The sequence below is a fragment of the Schistocerca nitens genome, chromosome 1, assembly GCF_023898315.1.
Source record: "Schistocerca nitens isolate TAMUIC-IGC-003100 chromosome 1, iqSchNite1.1, whole genome shotgun sequence".
NCBI classification, from domain to species: domain Eukaryota; kingdom Metazoa; phylum Arthropoda; class Insecta; order Orthoptera; family Acrididae; genus Schistocerca; species Schistocerca nitens.
In genome coordinates this window covers 1,283,323,483-1,283,330,536 of record NC_064614.1, presented here as the reverse complement: position 1 = coordinate 1,283,330,536, position 7,054 = coordinate 1,283,323,483, and positions in this window count along the sequence as shown.

Genomic DNA, 7,054 nt, shown 5'->3' with positions numbered 1-7,054 from the left:
AACATTGAAGAATTAACAAACAATTTGCCTTCATATGAAATACCCTGGGTTCCCTGCATTGTCCTTCTAAATCGAGATACGTTTCTACTGAAACGATAGGATTTTCTTTTGGGAGTCGAGTATCTCTTTTCCGATGCATTATTTCTCCTTTACTGCATCCCTCGCTCCCTCTCATTGACGAATTAACACACAATTTGCGTCCATATGAAATAATCTGGTTTCCTTGCATACTCCTTCTAAATAGAGATACGTTTCTATGGAAACGATATTATTTTCTTTTGGGAATCGAGAATCTTTTTTCCGATACATTATTCCTCCTTTACTGCGATCCTCCCCCCCCCCCACACACACACACATTGACGAATTAGCAAACAATTTGCGACCATATGAAATACCCTGGGTTCCCTGCATTGTCCTTCTAAATCGAGATACGTTTCTACTGAAACGAAAGGATTTTCTTTTGGGAGTCGAGTATCTCTTTTCCGAGGAATTAATCCTTCTTTACTGCATCCCTCGCACCCTCACATTGACGAATTAACACACAAATTGCGTCATTATGAAATATTCTGGGTTACCTGCATTGTCCTTCTAAATGGATATATGTTTCTACGGAAACGATAGGATTTTCTTTTGGCAGTCGAGTATCACTTTTCCGATGCATTATTCCTCCTTTACTGCATCCCTCGCTCCCTCACATTGACGAATTAACACACAATTTGCGTCCATATGCAATACCCTGGGTTCCTTGCATTGTCCTCCTAAATCGAAATACGTTTCTATGGAAACGATAGGATTTCCTTTTGGGAGTCGAGTATCTCTTTTCCGATGCATTATTCCTCCATTGCTGCATCCCTCGCTCCCTCACATTGAAGAATTAACACACAATTTGCGTCAATATGAAATACTCTGGGTTCCCTGCATTGTCCTTCTAAATCGAGATACTACAGAAACGATAGGATTTTCTTTTGGGAGTCGATTATCTCTTTTCCGATGCATTATTCCTCCTTTACTGCAGCTCTCGCTCACTCACATTGACGAATTATTACACAATTTGCGTCCATATGAAATACTCCGGGTTCCCTGCATCGTCATTCTAAATCGAGATACGTTTCTACGGAAACGATAGGATTTCCTTTTGGGAGTCGAGTATCTCTTTTCCGATGCATTATTCGTCATTTACTGCATCCCTCGCTCCCTCACATTGACGAATTAACACACAATTTGCGTCCATATGAAATACCCTGGGTTCACTGCAGTCTCCTTCTAAATCGAGATACGTTTCTACGGAAACGATAGGATTTTATTTTGTAGTCGAGTATCTCTTTTCCGGTGCATTATTCCCCATTTACTGCATCCCTCGCTCCCTCACATTGACGAATGAACACACAGTTTGCATCCATATAAAATACTCTGGGTTCCCTGCCTTGTCCTTAAAAATCGAGATACGTTTCTACAGAAACGATAGGATTTCATTTTGGGAGTCGAGTATCTCTTTTCCGATGCATTATTCCTCCTTTACTGCAGCTCTCGCTCACTCACATTGACGTTTAACACACAATTTGCGTCCATATGAAATACTCTGGGTTCCCTGCATTGTCGTTCTAAATCGAGATACATTTCTACGGAAACGATAGGATTTACTTTTGGGAGTTGAATATCTCTTTTCCGATGCATTATTCGTCATTTACTGCATCCCTCGCTCCCTCACATTGACGAATTAACACACAATTTGCGTCCATATTAAATACTCTGGGTTCCCTGCAGTGTCGTTCTAAATCGAGAAACGTTTCTACGGAAACGATAGGATTTTCTTTTGGGAGTCGAGTATCAGTTTTCCGATGCATTATTCCTCCTTTACTGCATCCGTCGCTCCCTCACATTGACGAATGAACACACAATTTGCATCCATATGAAACACTCTGGGTTCCCTGCATCATCCTTCTAAATCGAGATACGTTTCTACGGAAACGATAGGTTTTACTTTTGGGAATCGAGTATCATCTTTTCCGATGCATTATTCCTTCTTTTCTGCATCCTTCGCTCCCTCACATTGGCGAATTAACATACAATTTTTCGTCCATATGAAATACTCTAGTTTCCCTGCATTGTCCTTCTAAATCGAGATACGTTTCTACGGAAACGATAGGATTTTCTTTTGGGAGTCGAGTATCTGTTTTCCGAAGAAATTATTCCTTCTTTACTGCATCCCTCGCTCCCTCACATTCACGAATTAACACACAATTGGCGTCCATATGAAATACTCTTGGTTCCCTGCATTATCCTTCTAAATCGAGATACGTTTCTACGGAAGCGATAGGATTTTCCTTTGGGAATCGAGTATCTCTTTTCTGATGCATAATTCCTCCTTTACAGCATCCCTCGCTCCCTCACATTCACGAATTAACACACAATTTGCGTCCATATAAAATACTCTGGGTTCCCTGCAGTGTCCTTCTAAATCGAGATATGTTTCTACGTAAACGATAGGATTTTCTTTTGGGAGTCGAGTATCTCTTTTCCGATGCATTATACCTCCTTTACAGCAGCTCTCGCTCACTCACATTGACGAATTATTACACAATTTGCGTCCATATGATATACTCTGGGTTCCCTGCAGTGTCGTTCTAAATCGAGAAACGTTTCTACGGAAACGATAGGATTTTCTTTTTGGAGTCGAGTATCAGTTTTCCGATGCATTATTCCTCCTTTACTGCATCCGTCGCTCCCTCACATTGACGAATGAACACACAATTTGCATCCATATGAAACACTCTGGGTTCCCTGCATCATCGTTCTAAATCGAGATACGTTTCTACGGAAACGATAGGATTTTCTTTTGGGAGTCGAGTATCTCTTTTCCGAAGAAATTATTCCTTCTTTACTGCATCCCTCGCTCCCTCACATTCACGAATTAACACACAATTGGCGTCCATATGAAATACTCTGGGTTCCCTGCATTATCCTTCTAAATCGAGATACGTTTCTACGGAAGCGATAGGATTTTCTTTTGGGAATCGAGTATCTGTTTTCTGATGCATAATTCCTCCTTTACAGCATCCCTCGCTCCCTCACATTCACGAATTAACACACAATTTGCGTCCATATTAAATACTCTGGGTTCCCTGCAGTGTCCGTCTAAATCGAGATATGTTTCTACGTAAACGATAGGATTTTATTTTGGGAGTCGAGTATCTCTTTTCCGATGCATTATACCTCCTTTACTGCAGCTCTCGCTCACTCACATTGACGAATTATTACACAATTTGCGTCCATATGATATACTCTGGGTTCCCTGCATTATCTTTCTAAATCGAGATACGTTTGTACGGAAGTGATAGGATTTTCTTTTGGGAATCGAGTATCTCTTTTCCGGTGCATAATTCCTCCTTTACAGCATCCCTCGCTCCCTCACATTCACGAATTAACACACAATTTGCGTCCATATGAAATACTCTGGGTTCCCTGCATTGTCCTTCTAAATAGAGATATGTATCTACGGAAACGAAAAGATTTTCTTTTGGGAGCCGTGTATCTCTTTTCCGATGCATTATTCCTACTTTACTGCATCCCTCGCTCCCTCACATTGACGAATTAACACACAATTTGCGTTCATATGAAATACTCTGTGTTCCCTGCATTGTCCTTCTAAATCGAGATACGTTTCTACGGAAACGATAGGATTTTCTATTGGGAATCCAGTATCTCTTTTCCGATGCATTATCCCTCCTTTACTGCATCCCTCGCTCCCGCACATTGACGAATTAACACACAATTTGAGTCCATATGAAATACTATGGGTTCAGTTTATTATCCTTCTAAATAGAGATACGTTTATACGGAAACGATAGGATTTTCTTTTGGGAGTCGAGTATCTCTTTTCCGATACATTATTCCTCTTTTACTGCGATCCCCCCCCCCCCCCCAAACACACACACATTGACGAATTAGCAAACAATTTGCGACCATATGAAATACCCTGGGTTCCCTGCATTGTCCTTCTAAATCGAGATACGTTTCTACTGAAACGATAGGATTTTCTTTTGGGAGTCGAGTATCGCTTTTCCGAGGAATTAATCCTTCTTTACTGCATCCCTCGCACCCTTACGTTGACGAATTAACACACAAATTGCGTCCATATGAAATACTCTGGGTTACCTGCACTGTCCTTCTAAATCGACATATGTTTGTACGGAAACGATAGGATTTTCTTTTGGGAGTCGAGTATCTCTTTTCCGATACATTATTCCTCCTTTACTGCATCCCTCGCTCCCTCACATTGACGTATTAACACACAATTTGCGTCCATATGAAATACCCTGGGTTCCCTGCCGTCTCCTTCTAAATCGAGATACGTTTCTACGGAAAGGATAGGATTTTTTTTTGTAGTCGTGTATCTCTTTTCCGGTGCATTATTCCTCCTTTACTGCATCCCTCGCTCCCTCACATTGACGAATGAACACACAATTTGCATCCATATAAAATACTCTGGGTTCCCTGCCTTGTCCTTATAAATCGAGATACGTTTCTACGGGAACGATAGGATTTTCTTTTGGGAGTCGAGTATCTCTTTTCCGAAGAAATTATTCCTTCTTTACTGCATCCCTCGCTAGCTCACATTCACGAATTAACACACAATTTGCGTCCATATGAAATACTCTGGGTTCCCTGCATTATCCTTCTATATCGAGATACGTTTCTACGGAAGCGATAGGAATTTCTTTTGGGAATCGAGTATCTCTTTTCCGATGCATAATTCCTCCTTTACAGCATCCCTCGCTCCCTCACATTCACGAATTATCACACAATTTGCGTCCATATGAAATACTCTGGGTTCCCTGCATTGTCCTTCTAAATAGAGATACGTATCTACGGAAACGAAAGGATTTTCTTTTGGGAGTCGAGTATCTCTTTTCCGATGCATTATTCCTCTTTTACTGCATCCCTCGCTCACTCACATTGAAGAATTAACACACAATTTGAGTCCATATGAAATACTATGTGTTCCCTTTATTATCCTTCTAAATCGAGATACGTTTCTACGGAAACGATAGGATTTTCTTTTGGGAGTCGAGTATCTCTTTTCCGATGAATTATTCCTTCTTTGCTGCATCCCTCGCTCCCTCACATTGACGAATTAACACACAATTTGCGACCATATTAAATACTCTGGGTTCCCTGCAGTGTCTTTCTAAATCGAGATACGTTTCTACGTAAACGATAGGATTTTCTTTTGGGAGTCGAGTATCAGTTTTCCGATGCATTATTCCTCCTTTACTGCATCCCTCGCTCCCTCACATTGACGAATGAACACACAATTTGCATCCATACGAAACACTCTGGGTTCCCTGCATTATCCTTCTAAATCGAGATACGATTCTACGGAAACGATAGGATTTACTTTTGGGAATCAAGTATCATCTTCTCCGATGAATTATTCCTCCTTTACTGCAGCTCTCGCTCACTCACATTGACGAATTAACACACAATTTGCGTCCATATGAAATACTCTGGTTTCCCTGCATACTCCTTCTAAATAGAGATACGTTTCTACGGAAACGATATTATTTCCTTTTGGGAGTCTAGAATCTCTTTTCCCATACACTATTCCTCCTTTACTGCGATCCTCCCCCCCCCCCCCCCACACACACACATTGACGATTTAGCAAACAATTTGCGACCATATGAAACACCCTGGGTTACCTGCATTGTCCATCTAAATCGACATATGTTTCTACGGAAACGATAGGATTTTCTTTTGGCAGTCGAGTATCTCTTTTCCGATGCATTATTCCTCCTTTACTGCATCCCTCGCTCCCTCACATTGACGTATTAACACACAATTTGCGTCCATATGCAATACTCTGGGTTCCTTGCGTTGTCCTTCTAAATCGAAATACGTTTCTATGGAATCGATAGGATTTTCTTTTGGGAGTCGAGTATCTCTTTTCCGATGCATTATTCCTCCTTTGCTGCATCCCTCGCTCCCTCACATTGACGAATTAACACACAATTTGCGTCCATATGAAGTACTCTTTGTTCCCTGCATTGTCCTTCTAAATCGAATTACAACGGAAACGATAGGATTTTCTTTTGGGAGTCGAGTATCTCTTTTCCGATGCATTATTCCTCCTTTACTGCATCCCTCGCTCCTTCACATTGACGAATTATCACACAATTTTAGTCCATATGAAATACTGTGGGTTCCCTTCATTATCCTGCTAAATCGACATATGTTTCTACGGAAACGATAGGATTTTCTTTTGGGAGTCGAGTATCTCTTTTCCGATGCATTATTCCTCCTTTACTGCATCTCCCGCTCCCTCTCATTGACGAATTAACACACAATTTGCGTCCATATGCAATACCCTGGGTTCCCTGCATTGTCCTTCAAAATCGAAATACGTTTCTATAGAAACGATAGGATTTTCTTTTGGGAGTCGAGTATCTCTTTTCCGATGCATTATTCCTCCTTTACTGCATCCCTCGCTACTCACATTCACGAATTAACACATAATTTGCGTCAATAAGAAATACTCTACTTTCCCTGCTTTGTCCTTCTAAATCGAGATACGTTTCTACGGAAACGATGGGATTTTCTTTTGGGAGTCGAGTATCTCTTTTCCGAAGAAATTATTCCTTCTTTACTGCATCCCTCGCTCCCTCACATTCACGAATTAACACACAATTTATGTCCATTTGAAAAACTCTGGGTTCCCTGCATTATCCTTCTAAATCGAGATACGTTTCTACGGAAGCGATAGGATTTTCTTTTGGGAATCGAGTATCTCTTTTCCGATGCATAATTCCTCCTTTACAGCATCCCTCGCTCCCTCACATTGACGAATTAACACACAATTTGCGTCCATATGAAATACTATGGGTTCCCTGCATGGTCCTTCTAAATAGAGATACGTATCTACGGAAACGAAAGGATTTTCTGTTGGGAGTCGAGTATCTCTTTTCCGATGAACTATTCCTTCTTTACTGCATCCCTCGCTCCCTCACATTGAAGAATTAACACACAATTTGCGTCCATATGAAACACTCTGGGTCC